The following is a 21,461-nucleotide window of genomic DNA, read 5'->3' on the forward strand; positions in this document are numbered from 1 at the left end:
GCACAGGTATATAAAGGCTCAGAGCCTATTATGACACGCGCAGCCAGCGTTCCATTGCCACATTCCATCTACTGCAGGCAGGATACCTGGCTGGCTGAATGTCGCTGAGAAGCTCACAGAGACCGCCATAAGCAACAGTTTAACAGAATGCCACAGACTAATCAACCAAACTTTTTGGGTTGGGTTCTCTTTTATAGTCTGCAGGCATTAAATGAAAGAAGTCAGTGTTCCAGCAGAAGGAGACAACGTTTCAGAAAAGGCATTGTAGCAAACCAAAAAAGAAATTTTAAGTGCAGCAGAGTAACCAGCGCACATACCTGTTAGCTCAGGTGAGTTTAAAAGGCTGCTGTTGATAACAAGGGCATTTGCTAAATAGATGGTGTGTGTGCAACAATATACTGAAAGGTCAATTATATTGTGCAGCTTATCTCACCACCTGTAGTTATTTAGGTGAAAGCTCCAAAATGCTTGCCTAATATGTCTGTTTATCCAAAAGGAAGTAAAAAGGGAGAGCTAGAAAGATAGCATTGCATCACATTACATGGCAATGCAATGCACAGTTGCTGAAGTTGAACCAAAATGAGCTTGTAATCTGGCTTCTGCAACTTTGAACATGAAAAATCCAATGAGGAGAAGAAAAGCAAAGCCAAAGAGTCCATCCCAAAATCCGACAAACAAGCAAAATGAACAAAAAACATTGAATTCAATTCTTTCTGATTTTAGAAACTGCATTAAAGAAGGGGTGCACCGGTCCTGGAGATACTGCAATACCAGGTCAATGCGTGGAGTGGACAGAGCAAGCTCTTTTTACATCTCCCTGTTCTAAAAATCCATTTAATATATGGTCCCCAGATAGGGGACGTATCAGATATTAAACTGATAAGAACAGATTTTTTTTTTTTTTTTAATTTGGCTATCCCCTGCAGAGGGATAAAACCGTTTATTAAAACTTTAACAAATTACAAGCATAATTACACAAATACCAAACGTTAAAAGACAAATGAAATTTACAAAACAAAAAAATACAAAGATTTTAAATAATTAGGTTCCATTGGTCAACAAGCCATTTTTTGGAAATATGTACATTCTTCTTTTTGTCAATTAAATAATAAGTATACATTTCACATAAACATAAACTTAAAACATCATTCACTGATAAAACATCTTGTTTAAAAATAGCAATGTTGCGCGCTTTCCAGAGAGATGACTTGGCGCAGTTCACTGTCTTCCAAGCCATTGTGTACTGGTCCATTGTGGGGCATTCCATAAGTCCGTATAGCACAGTTTTATATGTAAAGTCCTTGAGGTCTGCCACCCTTTCCAGTAGGGGGAGCAGTCTTCTCCAGAAATCCTTTGCAAAATTACATGTCCATAATAGATGTTCCACCGTTTCCTCGTCTTGGCATCCGGCTCTTGGGCAGATGGCAGACCTCACAAATCCTCTTCTGTATTGGAATGCCCGGCAAGGAAGACAGCGGTGCATGCAACTCCAAGCCAGATCTCTCTGTTCATTAAAAAGATAAAAAACGTTAATCATTTTCCAGATAGACATAGATTTGTCATCATCATATCTGTCAACATTACATATTTCCTCACTTTTACGTATTTCTTTAATTAGTTTCTTACTATTTCTTAATTCCTCTATTTTCTTAGTCCCTAAATTAAAATCGGACACTATTTTCCTTAAAATCTCATAATGCGTCGACAAATTAAAAGCATGGGGCACAGATATATTAACTTCATACCATCCAAACTTTCTCATAAAAAATCCTGTATTAAAACGCATAAAAAAGGACCAATAGTGATTCTTAAAAAGGGCATTAAAACAGTAAACGAACAGATGGATTAAAAGAAACCTATTAAAATCTGGAAAATCTTTACCACCTTTTACTTTTGATTTCATCACGATTTCTCTTTTCAGCTTTTCCATTTTTGAGTTTCAAAAGAAGGTAAAACAGGTTTTGGTTATCTTTTTTAAAACATTAACAGGCGGGGGGAAAACCATGCTAAGATACAATAAAAGAGGTAAAATCACCATCTTTAAAACCAATACTTTACCTTCCATTGTAAGTCTCCTCATGTTCCACATACATATTTTCGTATTTACTTTCTGTGTAACTGTTTCCCAACTATTATAACCATCATTATTTTCAGTGAATGATATACCTAAAATGGAAATGGATTCGGAGACATTAATTGGTACATCACGTAAAATCATCCCCCCAACACTTAAAATGTTACACTTATTAAAATTGATTTTAAAACCAGAAGCTAGACAAAAGGATTGCACTTGATGGAGAGTGGCCGTAAGTGATGGTGCATCTGTACACAAGACCGCCACGTCATCCATGTAGCCTACAACCTTGGCCTCCAAACCACCGCTTCCAGGCAGAGGGACACCGCATATCTGTTTATTTTGGCGTATTGCACATAACATTGGTTCCAGTGCACAGATAAACAGTAGGGGGGACAGAGGGCATCCCTGTTTCACCCCTGACCGTAAAAATACCTCTTGTGTCTTAAAACCATTCACTAAAATCTTACTTGTACAATCCTTGTAAAATGCTTTAAGCGATAGTAAAAACCCTTCTGGTATGCCCATTTTCTCTAAAACTTTAAAAAGATAAAAGTGTGAGACACGGTCAAATGCTTTTTCAAAATCAATAGATAAAATCGCCATTTTCCCCTTTCTGTCTTTCACATCCTCAATACAGTCTTTCACTAAATTCAGATTGTCCCATATACTGCGCCCCGGCACCCCACACACTTGATTAGAATGAATAACTTTGCTGATGACTTCTTTTAGACGATTTGCACAAATTTTAGCCATTATTTTATAGTCACAATTTAAAAGTGTTATTGGTCTCCAGTTTTCTAATTTTGATTTATCGCCTTTTTTGTATAGGAGGGAGACTTCACCTTTCTTCCAGGAATTTAATAAAACCTTATTATTAAAAACCTCAGTAAACAAATAAAACAAATCATCTTTTAAAATATCATAAAAACATACATAAAATTCTATTGGGATGCCATCAGGACCAGGGACCTTTCCAGTTTTAAAACTTTTAATAGTTTTTAACACTTCTTGTTCCATTAAAACTTGGGATAAAAACTCTTGGGATGCGGGATCTAAAACAGCTGTTAGTCCTTGCAGCGAATCATCCATTAATTTATTATCTATATTTTTTCCATTAAATAGATTAGAAAAAAAAACCTAAACTTTACCCAGCATATTTTTTATATTATTCTCACCATCTATATGGTCAATTATCACTTTTTCTTTTTTATTTTTCCTAAAAAAATATCTGGAACACTTTTCATTTTCTTCTATATGTTGTACTCTAGAACGAAAAATGATCTCTTTTCCTTTTTGTTCTAGCCATTTTGAAATCTCTTCTTTTAAGTTTGAAATATCAAGTTGTACATCTATCCCATTGTCTCTGAGCTTAAATAATGTTTGTAGGCGGGTATTTAAAATTCTATATTCTTCATAATTTTCTTTGGCTCTACATATACTCTTTTTAATAAAAAAGTCTTTTATTTTTACTTTCATTCTATCCCACCATACACTCATAGTCTCATTTGTTTTTTTCCCTTTTCTACATTTCCTATAAAACTCAATAAAATCTGATAAAATCTGCGGGTCGGTTAAAAGGGATACATTCATTTTCCAGCTTTTCTTACCACATTTTTTGTTGTCATTTACTTTTATGGTAAAGGATAAAAGTTTATGGTCTGAAAATATATTAGTTAAAACTTCACATTTGGCAGGTATTGTTTTATCTGAACCAAAAATAAAATCAATCCTAGAGCTACAATTAGCATTGCTCCAAGTGAAACCGGCGTCCTCTGTGCTGTCACTATGACACTCTTTATATATGTCTATCAATTTAGCATCTTTGACTATATCATGTAGCATACCTGAGGTTTTATCGTAGTTCCTGCTTACAGAGCTGGAGCGCCGGTTTTCACCTTTAAAAACACAATTAAAATCCCCTGCTAAGATAAAAGGTTCAGAGTTATTAATAAATAATGGTAAAAGATCAAGCATTTCGGCTCTTTCATTTTTCTCTGGGGATCCATAAAAATTTAAAAACTGCCATCTAATACCATCAATAAAAGCTTTCACTAATAAAATACGACCTGGTAAAATTTCCTGAATAAAATCAATTAAAACGTTCCCTTTAAAAAGTATGGCTACACCCGCTGATCCTGCAGCATTCGATCCGGACCAGACAGATGGCCCACACTTCCACTCATCTTTATATTTTTGATATGACATTTCATGTGGGATATTACATTCTTGCAGAAAAAATACAGATGCAGTAAAACACGTAAAAAAATTAAAAAGAGCAGTTCTTCTCGTGTTAGATTTTATGCCTCTCACGTTGAGGGAAATACCTTTCAGTTCAGCCATCATTAGAAAATGTAGAAATTTTACTTAGGTAACTAAGAGCAACGGATTTACCTGTCCGATGAACCTGATCAGACCACTGGGCTTACGCCTCCCTCCTCATCTGATAGTATCGTCACGAGAGTCTCCGTGGAGGAGGAAAGATTACCACATTTATATAAACCCGACGCTACACTGGCATAGCTCGGAGGGCTGGCTGGCAGAACCCGCTGGGTCTCCATTGGCTGGCCATGCAGTTCCTCATCAGGTGGGTCCCCGAGGGGTTCCGCCGCCCCTGTTTGACCTGTAGAAGGTCGTCCTATAGGAGGAGGTTGCGCACAAGGCAGAGCCTCTGACTCTTCAGAGGCAGCAAGATCCCGGTCCCCACCTGTAGCAGCGGAGACCGAAACCCCTGAGGGTCCAGCGTCCACGTCCCCTTCTGGAGAAGTGTCCATCTGTTCACCTCCTGCTGCCTCCTCCGAACCACCCTTTTTCTTTTTCTTAGGACCCACCTTTATCCACTCAGCGCCCTCAGCACTAGGAGACCCAGACTGGGCATGGGCTTCTGTGTCGGCCTTTTGCCGGTCCCTTTTGACCTTACCAGTAGTGCCCTTCTGCTCCTTCTCAGCCCTCCTTTTGGACTCCCGCAGGTCCTGCAGCCAGGTTTTGGGATTTGGTATTTTACCTGTCATAGACTCTGGAGACACTTCACTATTTGGTACGCCCTTATTGTCTCCAGAGGCTCCAGGTTGTTGTTCCTCCTCCTGAGGGGTGGTCTGATCTTTTGGTCCTTGATCGGACGTCTTGGACTTCCCCTTTTGCTCATCTTCCCGAAATCTGTGAGGGCAAGAAAAATAAAAGTGACCTGGAGTCTGGCAAAAACTGCAATTCTTTTCCTTAGGGCATTCTTTTGTCTCATGTTCTTCACTAGCACAATTTCTACATGATACATGACAGTTTTCTTTTGAATGACCATAGCGCCCACAATTTCTGCAATATACTGGCATCCCAGAAAAGAAGAAATCCCCATTTGTTTGCCCAATTTTGAAACGGGCAGGGGGGAGCCGTATACCACCTGGTGTATTTGGATCTCTTGTACACTTCACAAGGAATTTCCACTTAGATGTCCATATGTTATATTCGTTTAATATCTTCCCAATACATTTAACACTTTTAAAATAAATTGCTAGAAATGACATTACTTCTGGAGCAGAAACAAAGGGCGAAAATATTTTTACAATAACCAGTCTTACCTCATCCAGGACGTGCTCAACAATTTGTATCCCTTTCAAAACAGGACTATTTTCAACTTTTTTTAACTTTTCTAGTACATCTCTAAAAATACCTTCTCCGGTGAATGTGATGTCATAGTCACCTCTTCTGGGATAATCCTGGATGGAGAGAATTTCATTCCTTTGTACGCCAAGAAGGTTCCTGAGCACGTCCTGGACTACATACCCTAATTTCCTCATATCCGAGCCACCCGCCGTGAAGTGAACTCGGATAGAGTTTTTTAGCCTCGCATAAAGAGGCACGAGGTTAGGGTCAACCTCCATGGAAAAACGCAACAAGGTTGCAAGTTGCAGCCGCTTGCAATCTGCGCTCCCAGTGTTCTTGCAGCGAAAAACACCTGGAAGCTGGGGGATCGCAACTCGTTACCCTGGGACTAAGCCCTCTCCCTAATAGCAGCAAGCAGGTTAAGTCCACCAAAGTGGACGATCCTGCCAGGCCAAGGAGAGGGGTACCCGAGTGCCCTTCAACCACAATCTCCTGCAATAAAGCACTTGATCTTAGCCAAAAGGCCGAGAAGCGATAACCAGAATTGGTTTCAAACTACGGAGCCACCCAAGGATCCTGAAAAGTCCATTTGTGGAGATGAGCTCCTGGACTCCCGTTAAGAAGACATGTTGTCAACCTCTAGATCCCTTACATGCCTGCACTTTTCGGCTTGCTGCTGCTGCAATCCACGCGTTTTAGATCTGCATAACTCCACCTCTTTAAACACAGCACCTTCACCCCCTGCTGTTCCCACCCGCCTCAACACCGTTGGAAGGGAGGAGAACCAATTAAGGCGGGGGGTGGGGTGGAACGAGCAGCTGTCTACCCTTAGCAGGAGGGCTCCTGATTACATACCTCTCCTGCTGCTGCTGCTGCTGGCTGTCCAGCAGCAGACTGAAGGTGGCTGCTGCTGTGCACAGGTATATAAAGGCTCAGAGCCTATTATGACACGCGCAGCCAGCGTTCCATTGCCACATTCCATCTACTGCAGGCAGGATACCTGGCTGGCTGAATGTCGCTGAGAAGCTCACAGAGACCGCCATAAGCAACAGTTTAACAGAATGCCACAGACTAATCAACCAAACTTTTTGGGTTGGGTTCTCTTTTATAGTCTGCAGGCATTAAATGAAAGAAGTCAGTGTTCCAGCAGAAGGAGACAACGTTTCAGAAAAGGCATTGTAGCAAACCAAAAAAGAAATTTTAAGCGCAGCAGAGTAACCAGCGCACATACCTGTTAGCTCAGGTGAGTTTAAAAGGCTGCTGTTGATAACAAGGGCATTTGCTAAATAGATGGTGTGTGTGCAACAATATACTGAAAGGTCAATTATATTGTGCAGCTTATCTCACCACCTGTAGTTATTTAGGTGAAAGCTCCAAAATGCTTGCCTAATATGTCTGTTTATCCAAAAGGAAGTAAAAAGGGAGAGCTAGAAAGATAGCATTGCATCACATTACATGGCAATGCAATGCACAGTTGCTGAAGTTGAACCAAAATGAGCTTGTAATCTGGCTTCTGCAACTTTGAACATGAAAAATCCAATGAGGAGAAGAAAAGCAAAGCCAAAGAGTCCATCCCAAAATCCGACAAACAAGCAAAATGAACAAAAAACATTGAATTCAATTCTTTCTGATTTTAGAAACTGCATTAAAGAAGGGGTGCACCGGTCCTGGAGATACTGCAATACCAGGTCAATGCGTGGAGTGGACAGAGCAAGCTCTTTTTCCATCTCCCTGTTCTAAAAATCCATTTAATATATGGTCCCCAGATAGGGGACGTATCAGATATTAAACTGATAAGAACAGATACTACACTTGATCTTAGCCAAAAGGCCGAGAAGCGATAACCAGAATTGGTTTCAAACTACGGAGCCACCCAAGGATCCTGAAAAGTCCATTTGTGGAGATGAGCTCCTGGACTCCCGTTAAGAAGACATGTTGTCAACCTCTAGATCCCTTACATGCCTGCACTTTTCGGCTTGCTGCTGCTGCAATCCACGCGTTTTAGATCTGCATAACTCCACCTCTTTAAACACAGCACCTTCACCCCCTGCTGTTCCCACCCGCCTCAACACCGTTGGAAGGGAGGAGAACCAATTAAGGCGGGGGGTGGGGTGGAACGAGCAGCTGTCTACCCTTAGCAGGAGGGCTCCTGATTACATACCTCTCCTGCTGCTGCTGCTGCTGGCTGTCCAGCAGCAGACTGAAGGTGGCTGCTGCTGTGCACAGGTATATAAAGGCTCAGAGCCTATTATGACACGCGCAGCCAGCGTTCCATTGCCACATTCCATCTACTGCAGGCAGGATACCTGGCTGGCTGAATGTCGCTGAGAAGCTCACAGAGACCGCCATAAGCAACAGTTTAACAGAATGCCACAGACTAATCAACCAAACTTTTTGGGTTGGGTTCTCTTTTATAGTCTGCAGGCATTAAATGAAAGAAGTCAGTGTTCCAGCAGAAGGAGACAACGTTTCAGAAAAGGCATTGTAGCAAACCAAAAAAGAAATTTTAAGCGCAGCAGAGTAACCAGCGCACATACCTGTTAGCTCAGGTGAGTTTAAAAGGCTGCTGTTGATAACAAGGGCATTTGCTAAATAGATGGTGTGTGTGCAACAATATACTGAAAGGTCAATTATATTGTGCAGCTTATCTCACCACCTGTAGTTATTTAGGTGAAAGCTCCAAAATGCTTGCCTAATATGTCTGTTTATCCAAAAGGAAGTAAAAAGGGAGAGCTAGAAAGATGGCATTGCATCACATTACATGGCAATGCAATGCACAGTTGCTGAAGTTGAACCAAAATGAGCTTGTAATCTGGCTTCTGCAACTTTGAACATGAAAAATCCAATGAGGAGAAGAAAAGCAAAGCCAAAGAGTCCATCCCAAAATCCGACAAACAAGCAAAATGAACAAAAAACATTGAATTCAATTCTTTCTGATTTTAGAAACTGCATTAAAGAAGGGGTGCACCGGTCCTGGAGATACTGCAATACCAGGTCAATGCGTGGAGTGGACAGAGCAAGCTCTTTTTCCATCTCCCTGTTCTAAAAATCCATTTAATATATGGTCCCCAGATAGGGGACGTATCAGATATTAAACTGATAAGAACAGATACTACACTTGATCTTAGCCAAAAGGCCGAGAAGCGATAACCAGAATTGGTTTCAAACTACGGAGCCACCCAAGGATCCTGAAAAGTCCATTTGTGGAGATGAGCTCCTGGACTCCCGTTAAGAAGACATGTTGTCAACCTCTAGATCCCTTACATGCCTGCACTTTTCGGCTTGCTGCTGCTGCAATCCACGCGTTTTAGATCTGCATAACTCCACCTCTTTAAACACAGCACCTTCACCCCCTGCTGTTCCCACCCGCCTCAACACCGTTGGAAGGGAGGAGAACCAATTAAGGCGGGGGGTGGGGTGGAACGAGCAGCTGTCTACCCTTAGCAGGAGGGCTCCTGATTACATACCTCTCCTGCTGCTGCTGCTGCTGGCTGTCCAGCAGCAGACTGAAGGTGGCTGCTGCTGTGCACAGGTATATAAAGGCTCAGAGCCTATTATGACACGCGCAGCCAGCGTTCCATTGCCACATTCCATCTCCTGCAGGCAGGATACCTGGCTGGCTGAATGTCGCTGAGAAGCTCACAGAGACCGCCATAAGCAACAGTTTAACAGAATGCCACAGACTAATCAACCAAACTTTTTGGGTTGGGTTCTCTTTTATAGTCTGCAGGCATTAAATGAAAGAAGTCAGTGTTCCAGCAGAAGGAGACAACGTTTCAGAAAAGGCATTGTAGCAAACCAAAAAAGAAATTTTAAGCGCAGCAGAGTAACCAGCGCACATACCTGTTAGCTCAGGTGAGTTTAAAAGGCTGCTGTTGATAACAAGGGCATTTGCTAAATAGATGGTGTGTGTGCAACAATATACTGAAAGGTCAATTATATTGTGCAGCTTATCTCACCACCTGTAGTTATTTAGGTGAAAGCTCCAAAATGCTCGCCTAATATGTCTGTTTATCCAAAAGGAAGTAAAAAGGGAGAGCTAGAAAGATAGCATTGCATCACATTACATGGCAATGCAATGCACAGTTGCTGAAGTTGAACCAAAATGAGCTTGTAATCTGGCTTCTGCAACTTTGAACATGAAAAATCCAATGAGGAGAAGAAAAGCAAAGCCAAAGAGTCCATCCCAAAATCCGACAAACAAGCAAAATGAACAAAAAACATTGAATTCAATTCTTTCTGATTTTAGAAACTGCATTAAAGAAGGGGTGCACCGGTCCTGGAGATACTGCAATACCTGGTCAATGCGTGGAGTGGACAGAGCAAGCTCTTTTTCCATCTCCCTGTTCTAAAAATCCGTTTAATATATGGTCCCCAGATAGGGGACGTATCAGATATTAAACTGATAAGAACAGATACTACACTTGATCTTAGCCAAAAGGCCGAGAAGCGATAACCAGAATTGGTTTCAAACTACGGAGCCACCCAAGGATCCTGAAAAGTCCATTTGTGGAGATGAGCTCCTGGACTCCCGTTAAGAAGACATGTTGTCAACCTCTAGATCCCTTACATGCCTGCACTTTTCGGCTTGCTGCTGCTGCAATCCACGCGTTTTAGATCTGCATAACTCCACCTCTTTAAGCACAGCACCTTCACCCCCTGCTGTTCCCACCCGCCTCAACACCGTTGGAAGGGAGGAGAACCAATTAAGGCAGGGGGTGGGGTGGAACGAGCAGCTGTCTACCCTTAGCAGGAGGGCTCCTGATTACATACCTCTCCTGCTGCTGCTGCTGGCTGTCCAGCAGCAGACTGAAGGTGGCTGCTGCTGTGCACAGGTATATAAAGGCTCAGAGCCTATTATGACACGCGCAGCCAGCGTTCCATTGCCACATTCCATCTACTGCAGGCAGGATACCTGGCTGGCTGAATGTCGCTGAGAAGCTCACAGAGACCGCCATAAGCAACAGTTTAACAGAATGCCACAGACTAATCAACCAAACTTTTTGGGTTGGGTTCTCTTTTATAGTCTGCAGGCATTAAATGAAAGAAGTCAGTGTTCCAGCAGAAGGAGACAACGTTTCAGAAAAGGCATTGTAGCAAACCAAAAAAGAAATTTTAAGCGCAGCAGAGTAACCAGCGCACATACCTGTTAGCTCAGGTGAGTTTAAAAGGCTGCTGTTGATAACAAGGGCATTTGCTAAATAGATGGTGTGTGTGCAACAATATACTGAAAGGTCAATTATATTGTGCAGCTTATCTCACCACCTGTAGTTATTTAGGTGAAAGCTCCAAAATGCTTGCCTAATATGTCTGTTTATCCAAAAGGAAGTAAAAAGGGAGAGCTAGAAAGATAGCATTGCATCACATTACATGGCAATGCAATGCACAGTTGCTGAAGTTGAACCAAAATGAGCTTGTAATCTGGCTTCTGCAACTTTGAACATGAAAAATCCAATGAGGAGAAGAAAAGCAAAGCCAAAGAGTCCATCCCAAAATCCGACAAACAAGCAAAATGAACAAAAAACATTGAATTCAATTCTTTCTGATTTTAGAAACTGCATTAAAGAAGGGGTGCACCGGTCCTGGAGATACTGCAATACCAGGTCAATGCGTGGAGTGGACAGAGCAAGCTCTTTTTCCATCTCCCTGTTCTAAAAATCCATTTAATATATGGTCCCCAGATAGGGGACGTATCAGATATTAAACTGATAAGAACAGATACTACACTTGATCTTAGCCAAAAGGCCGAGAAGCGATAACCAGAATTGGTTTCAAACTACGGAGCCACCCAAGGATCCTGAAAAGTCCATTTGTGGAGATGAGCTCCTGGACTCCCGTTAAGAAGACATGTTGTCAACCTCTAGATCCCTTACATGCCTGCACTTTTCGGCTTGCTGCTGCTGCAATCCACGCGTTTTAGATCTGCATAACTCCACCTCTTTAAACACAGCACCTTCACCCCCTGCTGTTCCCACCCGCCTCAACACCGTTGGAAGGGAGGAGAACCAATTAAGGCGGGGGGTGGGGTGGAACGAGCAGCTGTCTACCCTTAGCAGGAGGGCTCCTGATTACATACCTCTCCTGCTGCTGCTGCTGCTGGCTGTCCAGCAGCAGACTGAAGGTGGCTGCTGCTGTGCACAGGTATATAAAGGCTCAGAGCCTATTATGACACGCGCAGCCAGCGTTCCATTGCCACATTCCATCTACTGCAGGCAGGATACCTGGCTGGCTGAATGTCGCTGAGAAGCTCACAGAGACCGCCATAAGCAACAGTTTAACAGAATGCCACAGACTAATCAACCAAACTTTTTGGGTTGGGTTCTCTTTTATAGTCTGCAGGCATTAAATGAAAGAAGTCAGTGTTCCAGCAGAAGGAGACAACGTTTCAGAAAAGGCATTGTAGAAAACCAAAAAAGAAATTTTAAGCGCAGCAGAGTAACCAGCGCACATACCTGTTAGCTCAGGTGAGTTTAAAAGGCTGCTGTTGATAACAAGGGCATTTGCTAAATAGATGGTGTGTGTGCAACAATATACTGAAAGGTCAATTATATTGTGCAGCTTATCTCACCACCTGTAGTTATTTAGGTGAAAGCTCCAAAATGCTTGCCTAATATGTCTGTTTATCCAAAAGGAAGTAAAAAGGGAGAGCTAGAAAGATAGCATTGCATCACATTACATGGCAATGCAATGCACAGTTGCTGAAGTTGAACCAAAATGAGCTTGTAATCTGGCTTCTGCAACTTTGAACATGAAAAATCCAATGAGGAGAAGAAAAGCAAAGCCAAAGAGTCCATCCCAAAATCCGACAAACAAGCAAAATGAACAAAAAACATTGAATTCAATTCTTTCTGATTTTAGAAACTGCATTAAAGAAGGGGGTGCACCGGTCCTGGAGATACTGCAATACCAGGTCAATGCGTGGAGTGGACAGAGCAAGCTCTTTTTCCATCTCCCTGTTCTAAAAATCCATTTAATATATGGTCCCCAGATAGGGGACGTATCAGATATTAAACTGATAAGAACAGATACTACACTTGATCTTAGCCAAAAGGCCGAGAAGCGATAACCAGAATTGGTTTCAAACTACGGAGCCACCCAAGGATCCTGAAAAGTCCATTTGTGGAGATGAGCTCCTGGACTCCCGTTAAGAAGACATGTTGTCAACCTCTAGATCCCTTACATGCCTGCACTTTTCGGCTTGCTGCTGCTGCAATCCACGCGTTTTAGATCTGCATAACTCCACCTCTTTAAACACAGCACCTTCACCCCCTGCTGTTCCCACCCGCCTCAACACCGTTGGAAGGGAGGAGAACCAATTAAGGCGGGGGGTGGGGTGGAACGAGCAGCTGTCTACCCTTAGCAGGAGGGCTCCTGATTACATACCTCTCCTGCTGCTGCTGCTGCTGGCTGTCCAGCAGCAGACTGAAGGTGGCTGCTGCTGTGCACAGGTATATAAAGGCTCAGAGCCTATTATGACACGCGCAGCCAGCGTTCCATTGCCACATTCCATCTACTGCAGGCAGGATACCTGGCTGGCTGAATGTCGCTGAGAAGCTCACAGAGACCGCCATAAGCAACAGTTTAACAGAATGCCACAGACTAATCAACCAAACTTTTTGGGTTGGGTTCTCTTTTATAGTCTGCAGGCATTAAATGAAAGAAGTCAGTGTTCCAGCAGAAGGAGACAACGTTTCAGAAAAGGCATTGTAGCAAACCAAAAAAGAAATTTTAAGCGCAGCAGAGTAACCAGCGCACATACCTGTTAGCTCAGGTGAGTTTAAAAGGCTGCTGTTGATAACAAGGGCATTTGCTAAATAGATGGTGTGTGTGCAACAATATACTGAAAGGTCAATTATATTGTGCAGCTTATCTCACCACCTGTAGTTATTTAGGTGAAAGCTCCAAAATGCTTGCCTAATATGTCTGTTTATCCAAAAGGAAGTAAAAAGGGAGAGCTAGAAAGATAGCATTGCATCACATTACATGGCAATGCAATGCACAGTTGCTGAAGTTGAACCAAAATGAGCTTGTAATCTGGCTTCTGCAACTTTGAACATGAAAAATCCAATGAGGAGAAGAAAAGCAAAGCCAAAGAGTCCATCCCAAAATCCGACAAACAAGCAAAATGAACAAAAAACATTGAATTCAATTCTTTCTGATTTTAGAAACTGCATTAAAGAAGGGGTGCACCGGTCCTGGAGATACTGCAATACCAGGTAAATGCGTGGAGTGGACAGAGCAAGCTCTTTTTCCATCTCCCTGTTCTAAAAATCCATTTAATATATGGTCCCCAGATAGGGGACGTATCAGATATTAAACTGATAAGAACAGATACTACACTTGATCTTAGCCAAAAGGCCGAGAAGCGATAACCAGAATTGGTTTCAAACTACGGAGCCACCCAAGGATCCTGAAAAGTCCATTTGTGGAGATGAGCTCCTGGACTCCCGTTAAGAAGACATGTTGTCAACCTCTAGATCCCTTACATGCCTGCACTTTTCGGCTTGCTGCTGCTGCAATCCACGCGTTTTAGATCTGCATAACTGTTAAATGGTTAATTATGGAAATTCATTTGGAATGTTAATTAATAATCGATAATCATTTTTCTTAAATTTGAGTTCTATACAAGGATTGCATCAGCCATCGTGTCTAGTTGACATGCGCTATTTGTGTGTGTATTTTTGGTTCACCACCATATGTAGAACAGGTGTCCATACGACTGGTTATAAAAGCCCATGGTACAGAAAGGGGGGGCTCTCTCTTGCTCTTCCCACCCCACAAGAAGAATCTTCATGCTGAGACGTATCTGACATGTAGGCCTGGACACGTGCTGGACAAAGACATGATTTACCAGCCAGTATCCAAGGAAAGATGGGTGAATCTCAACAATTAAGCTAATTATGGACAAATGGACAATTACTTTATAACTAATTATTATATGTACCTGCTGCAATCTGATTCTTTTTAATGGACAATCCAAGAATAAATAGATACATTTTTTTATAAGAATATCGTGATATTGATACTTTGAGAAGTCCTCAGTAGAAAAAATAATACAGAGAAGAGTATTATTTTACAATGGTGAGCCAGCCAATCCTGTTTTTTCGTTTTTTTAAAATTAAGTAAGTGAATTTCTTCCGTGAACACGGGGGGAAGTCCTGACGAGCTGAACAGCTGTTGTTCACGTGTCAGTAAATTCACTAATTTGTCACGAGAAGCAGAAAGGACCTATAGACTGAGGACTAACGGGAAGCAGAGGTACTAACAAGGAACAGAATCAGACGAACTGAAGACAGGACGTGCTGATAAAGAAAAGCTAAGGAATCTTAAGGTAAGCAAAATATGGATATCATTTCTTCTTTTGCTAAACAAAGTAATATTCATTTTCAAATTAATGTAGGAAATGACATAGACGTTTTGTGGCTCAGTTTATACAAAGAATGTGAATTGCAGAATTTACAGTTAACTTCTAAATTGGTAAATAGAGAGAAACACAAATTGCGGAATATTCTACATCTTGTACAAGTATTTCATAATTTTGTACTTGAAAGTTCTAAGCAGGAAAATTGTGTAGAAACAGTGACAGATAGTGACAATGATTCTGACTGTAATGTGGAAAATGAACAAGAAGTAAGACACGTGTGTGTAACTGAAGGTGACCTTGGGTCTGACCAAGAGACGGACATACAGAAACCTGACATGGGAGGAGACATGACTGACATACGAGAAACTGACATATTAGGTGATGTGGGAGGAGACGTGAGTGACGTAGGAGGAGCGGACGTACAAGAGCCACTAAAAATATCAGAGAATTCAGGAATTACCCAGGCTCAACTCCAAATGAAAATGAGGAAAAATTTGCTGAAATTATACAAAATCATGCCAAAATATGATGTCAAAATCCATGCCTGTAGAAATTCAGAGACGTTTGAGAGCTTCTCTGATAAGTTTGATTTATCCAATGAGGAGAGGAATCAATTATTTAAAATATGGATTCCTGTGACATTGTCCAGACGTTTACATTTAATGCCCTGTGAAAATGACTCTCCTAATGGATGGGAAAATGATTCGGACAGATTAAGATATTTGATTTATTGTGTCACAAAGGATTTTCCCAACATAGAAGATCTGCAAAAACTAAGGATTGGTAGGAAGGAATGTACATATACATTCATGTCCATGTTTGAACGGTTGTATAAAGCTCTTATCAAAAATGGAAAAGTACAACATATGATAACAACTTTTGTACAAAAATTCAAATTCCTAGATCCAGTATCTAGAGTTATAGGGTCACAAAAAGAATCCCTATTCAAATGTGCGCAGTTGCTGGATTCTGTTAGAAAACATGAGAATTGTGCAAAGAAAATAAATCAAGTTAATTTTATAAAACCAGGAAAGGTAAAATCTTACCAAAAGCCAATATCAAACTCTCCTAGACTGAGTCATCCCCATAGTGAACTCTATCAAATACGCAGGAGATTTCATATCTGTTATAAGCCATATAAAATGATTGAAAAATCAATCTCTTCACAGAATGAGTTCATTCTCAGTCAGAACTGTGATTCTCTAAAAAGGAAAATGGCCGAAACTGATGAACAGAGACAAGTGAGACGACCGGCTCACAGTGACATCATGGAATGTGGACAGAAGAATAGGCAGTTCTCTGAGGTTTTGAAGGATAGAAAAATGTCTTTCCTAAATAGGGCGTTCCTGGAGATATTTGAGAGAGACAGAAGATTTGGTTTAGGGAGTGGCTAAGGAAAAACTGTAATTATGATGTTGTATCAAAATGTTATACAATGTCTCAATATTTATTTATAATCTTATACAGTAAAATTGTAGTTACATAGTTTCTAGTAGTTCATGTATGTATATATATATATATACACACTTGTCTAAGTAGATATTGTGTATAATTGTATTTATATATATGTTTATAAAATATATATATTAATTAATAAATTAGAACTTCATATATAAATTTAAGTAACAATATTTTGAATTACATTAGAACCAACCAATATAGATATAAGATATTTAAATAATTCTGTTTCTGTATGAATTTGATATTTAATTTTATTTTCTTATATTTCCTTAGAGGTTTCATTCCAAAGCAGGATTTGATCAAACAACTCTAAAATGGATTTATTTCTTTATTCACACAGGAAGTGGAAAAATTGCATGATTTATATGTGTTACATTTTAAAAAATTAACAATATAACTAGTTGGACTATAATACATGTAATACTTATTAATTCTTTTGTGTTGCTAATATTTTCTGTGCATGAAGTGTTCGTGCTGATTGGGGTAGCTTTACAGCATGACGTGTGACAGCTGCGGCCTTTGAACTTTGAGCTAATAGTATAGATCCCATTCATTCTATTTCCAGCTGATGCAACTTAAGACCGGGCAGCCAGTGAGTAAAAAAAAAAGGAACCTAAGGACATTTCTATTTTTTTGCAAGACAAAAGTTTTTTTTTCAAGTGTTTGAAATTTCAAATACGTACTTTCATATTATATAATATGTATTTGGGAAATATTCAAAGAATATTAAGATATTTAATTGATATGGAAATGCGCATTAATAAATTGGGATACAACAATTTTGGGTTAAATATATATATATATCTAAAACTTCATATGTGGAATGTTTGAGTTGAACAGATCTGTGAATGTCAGAGTGAAGGTGACAGATGAGTAAATCAGCAGCTGCTAAGTGTGATTGATGTGACAGAGGCCTCGTACGTTTGTATGTTTAAAAAAAAAATGTTTCTTTATGTGAAGGTACAAAAATATATTTAATTCTGAGAAAAATTATAATACATAATTAGGTATTATCTACATATATATATACTTCTATATTTCTTTAATAATTATTATTTCTTGATTTAACTAATAGTGGATAAGGGCAACCACACATCAAAATGGTTTACAAAGCAAATTTACATTTAGAATAATTTTCCACATGATAATATTCTTGAATAACTATGATATTATTTTTAATGGTTACCTAAATAGGTACACACCTCTCTTTAGACAAATCTATGCAACTCATCGATATGAAATTTATGCACAATATTTCTAGAAGAATAACTATTTTTAATTTGGTTCTGATATATACATACATTTTATAAAATAATATTTTTTGGTATTAAGGGGGAAAATGTGTTTTTGATCCTGATTACATAATCACTTTTGATCAATACTTATTTTTTACACATTTTAATAAAGAAGAAACAATAATAAGGTACAATGATATAATTAAGAAGGGTATTACATGCAAAGTTGCATAGTTTAATAATTTTTTGGTGATACAAGGTTATGACAAATATGAAATCATCCAGATAATGGAGATATAAGGGTATTTTTTTATGGAGAATATAATTACTCTGCATTTGTCATTAAAATTTAAAGTCCTTATTTTTATTTTCATTTTTATTCTTATTTTTATTTTTCATTTTTAAATTTTTATTCTTACTTATTTTCTTATTTTTCCATTTTTCAGTTTTAATTTTCAATTTTTGATTTTAATTCAGTTCAATATTTCAATTGAGAAAACACATTAATATTTAATGGGGTAATGTCTAGTACAAAGAATATTGCTTCATTAAATATAATGATGATATGAATTAATATAAGAAAAATGTTTCAATTTTTTTGAGTAAACACAATAATTCATTCATTCATACATTCATATATTTATTCATTTTAGTTCAGGAGTATGCATTCTTTCATATTATTTGTTTAATAAAGATATAAACACTTGTTGTTTCAAAACACACTGACACCTATGGGTTGGAAAAGGTAATTACACCTATGACATAAAAATGTTCTATCATATGGAGAACTTGATTAATAATGAATTATTATCTATTATTGTTTATTATTCCAAACATAATTTATTTTAATATTTTGATAATAATTAGATGGATATTGCTGATTGCTATGGTACGCTGTGATATTATAGGTTAGGAAAAACTGCCAGATTTGGTATCAGATTAGGGAATGAAGACTTCAATCAAGACATCGCAATTATGAATTCTATCTTAATAAAGACTTTTCATATTTATAAATTAAAGAGATTCTCAAAAGTTACAAGAAGAAGCAACCGATATCCGGAAGTCTCAGAAGGTGACAGGTGTGAATGCTGAGTGATCATAGACTGTGTCAGATACAATCCACACCACTGATCACCGGTACGGCAGAGGACGATGATCCTATATGAACTGTGTTGTGCTCAAGTTTCATCACGTTCCAGTGGTTTCCTATCACCTGCAACGCTTCAATGAAAGCTGGTGAGCAGGTAATACCTGGCATATGTGTCCTGTATATAAAGGACTGAGTACTGGTTATGGGGCTATATAAAGCAGGGAAGTGTCAAGTTAACCCTTGCTTTACTGACCAAAGACGTCACATCTGTTCCAAAAGTGACACGAGACCAGTGCGGACAACACAGAGGATTCCAGAACTACGTAAGTCCAGGTGACATCACACAGATATTAAAGCTACATTTCATCCATGGACTTTGTTTCTTATCAATTGACACATGATCTTTCTAATAAAGAGTACAGTTTATAGACTGCACAATGATGAATACAATTATGGGCTGTACAATATCTACACGCTATAATTTGTTTCAAAGGAGTTTTCATCTAAAGACTGTGTTATAAAAGAACCAAGAAGAAGACGAGACGACGACCCGATGACATCAGACGATGACGATGGGACCCGTGATTACTTCAATTTAGATATAGGGAAGTATAATTATACATATTAAATGAATATTAGTCACGGCTTACCATAACATGAATTCACATCCTTATATCTGATACTATTATTGATATTATTATTATTATTATGGAAATTTAATGATATTGCCAAGGAAGAAGGAAAGGAAAAAATGATTGATGAATGTATCTTCTTTTGAGAATTTTCAGTTTAAATCCTTTTATTCTCAAAAAAGGGGGAAATGTTAAATGGTTAATTATGGAAATTCATTTGGAATGTTAATTAATAATCGATAATCATTTTTCTTAAATTTGAGTTCTATACAAGGATTGCATCAGCCATCGTGTCTAGTTGACATGCGCTATTTGTGTGTGTATTTTTGGTTCACCACCATATGTAGAACAGGTGTCCATACGACTGGTTATAAAAGCCCATGGTACAGAAAGGGGGGGCTCTCTCTTGCTCTTCCCACCCCACAAGAAGAATCTTCATGCTGAGACGTATCTGACATGTAGGCCTGGACACGTGCTGGACAAAGACATGATTTACCAGCCAGGATCCAAGGAAAGATGGGTGAATCTCAACAATTAAGCTAATTATGGACAAATGGACAATTACTTTATAACTAATTATTATATGTACCTGCTGCAATCTGATTCTTTTTAATGGACAATCCAAGAATAAATAGATACATTTTTTTATAAGAATATCGTGATATTGATACTTTGAGAAGTCCTCAGTAGAAAAAATAATACAGAGAAGAGTATTATTTTACAATAACTCCACCTCTTTAAACACAGCACCTTCACCCCCTGCTGTTCCCACCCGCCTCAACACCGTTGGAAGGGAGGAGAACCAATTAAGGCGGGGGGTGGGGTGGAACGAGCAGCTGTCTACCCTTAGCAGGAGGGCTCCTGATTACATACCTCTCCTGCTGCTGCTGCTGCTGGCTGTCCAGCAGCAGACTGAAGGTGGCTGCTGCTGTGCACAGGTATATAAAGGCTCAGAGCCTATTATGACACGCGCAGCCAGCGTTCCATTGCCACATTCCATCTACTGCAGGCAGGATACCTGGCTGGCTGAATGTCGCTGAGAAGCTCACAGAGACCGCCATAAGCAACAGTTTAACAGAATGCCACAGACTAATCAACCAAACTTTTTGGGTTGGGTTCTCTTTTATAGTCTGCAGGCATTAAATGAAAGAAGTCAGTGTTCCAGCAGAAGGAGACAACGTTTCAGAAAAGGCATTGTAGCAAACCAAAAAAGAAATTTTAAGCGCAGCAGAGTAACCAGCGCACATACCTGTTAGCTCAGGTGAGTTTAAAAGGCTGCTGTTGATAACAAGGGCATTTGCTAAATAGATGGTGTGTGTGCAACAATATACTGAAAGGTCAATTATATTGTGCAGCTTATCTCACCACCTGTAGTTATTTAGGTGAAAGCTCCAAAATGCTTGCCTAATATGTCTGTTTATCCAAAAGGAAGTAAAAAGGGAGAGCTAGAAAGATAGCATTGCATCACATTACATGGCAATGCAATGCACAGTTGCTGAAGTTGAACCAAAATGATCTTGTAATCTGGCTTCTGCAACTTTGAACATGAAAAATCCAATGAGGAGAAGAAAAGCAAAGCCAAAGAGTCCATCCCAAAATCCGACAAACAAGCAAAATGAACAAAAAACATTGAATTCAATTCTTTCTGATTTTAGAAACTGCATTAAAGAAGGGGTGCACCGGTCCTGGAGATACTGCAATACCAGGTCAATGCGTGGAGTGGACAGAGCAAGCTCTTTTTCCATCTCCCTGTTCTAAAAATCCATTTAATATATGGTCCCCAGATAGGGGACGTATCAGATATTAAACTGATAAGAACAGATCAGGTTTCAACATATTTTATTATGTGCGTAAAAGATGGTTTACAATCAAAAACAGCAACACAAATACATTAATAAAACACAGAATTCCACCCATAAAAACCCCATATACGATTAGCATCCCTCCTCCCAATACATTTGACATCCCTCAAGTAATAAATATACATCTGACTAAAAGCAATTTTAAG

At 39.4% G+C, this 21,461-nt stretch overlaps 8 non-coding genes across 8 annotated transcripts; all 8 read right to left on the reverse strand.

The window, feature by feature from the left end:
• Window positions 1–737: 737 nt before the first annotated feature.
• Window positions 738–932, reverse strand: LOC141227227 (U2 spliceosomal RNA). Its single transcript, XR_012294317.1, has one exon. It is a non-coding gene; the product is annotated as a U2 spliceosomal RNA (small nuclear RNA).
• Window positions 933–7,322: 6,390 nt separating this feature from the next.
• Window positions 7,323–7,513, reverse strand: LOC141227186 (U2 spliceosomal RNA). Its single transcript, XR_012294283.1, has one exon. It is a non-coding gene; the product is annotated as a U2 spliceosomal RNA (small nuclear RNA).
• Window positions 7,514–8,628: 1,115 nt separating this feature from the next.
• LOC141227197 (U2 spliceosomal RNA) lies at window positions 8,629–8,819 on the reverse strand. The gene has a single exon (XR_012294292.1). It is a non-coding gene; the product is annotated as a U2 spliceosomal RNA (small nuclear RNA).
• A 1,115-nt stretch (window positions 8,820–9,934) lies between these two features.
• LOC141227013 (U2 spliceosomal RNA) lies at window positions 9,935–10,125 on the reverse strand. Its single transcript, XR_012294125.1, has one exon. It is a non-coding gene; the product is annotated as a U2 spliceosomal RNA (small nuclear RNA).
• Window positions 10,126–11,237: 1,112 nt separating this feature from the next.
• On the reverse strand, window positions 11,238–11,428 carry LOC141227208 (U2 spliceosomal RNA). Its single transcript, XR_012294300.1, has one exon. It is a non-coding gene; the product is annotated as a U2 spliceosomal RNA (small nuclear RNA).
• Window positions 11,429–12,544: 1,116 nt separating this feature from the next.
• LOC141226945 (U2 spliceosomal RNA) lies at window positions 12,545–12,735 on the reverse strand. The gene has a single exon (XR_012294058.1). It is a non-coding gene; the product is annotated as a U2 spliceosomal RNA (small nuclear RNA).
• Window positions 12,736–13,850: 1,115 nt separating this feature from the next.
• LOC141227015 (U2 spliceosomal RNA) lies at window positions 13,851–14,041 on the reverse strand. The gene has a single exon (XR_012294127.1). It is a non-coding gene; the product is annotated as a U2 spliceosomal RNA (small nuclear RNA).
• A 7,081-nt stretch (window positions 14,042–21,122) lies between these two features.
• On the reverse strand, window positions 21,123–21,312 carry LOC141227218 (U2 spliceosomal RNA). Its single transcript, XR_012294309.1, has one exon. It is a non-coding gene; the product is annotated as a U2 spliceosomal RNA (small nuclear RNA).
• Between the last annotated feature and the right edge of the window lie 149 nt (window positions 21,313–21,461).

Source organism: Phyllobates terribilis, unplaced genomic scaffold (assembly GCF_046119375.1).
Source record: "Phyllobates terribilis strain yellow unplaced genomic scaffold, ASM4611937v1 Scaffold_416__1_contigs__length_1633014, whole genome shotgun sequence".
Lineage (NCBI taxonomy): Eukaryota > Metazoa > Chordata > Amphibia > Anura > Dendrobatidae > Phyllobates > Phyllobates terribilis.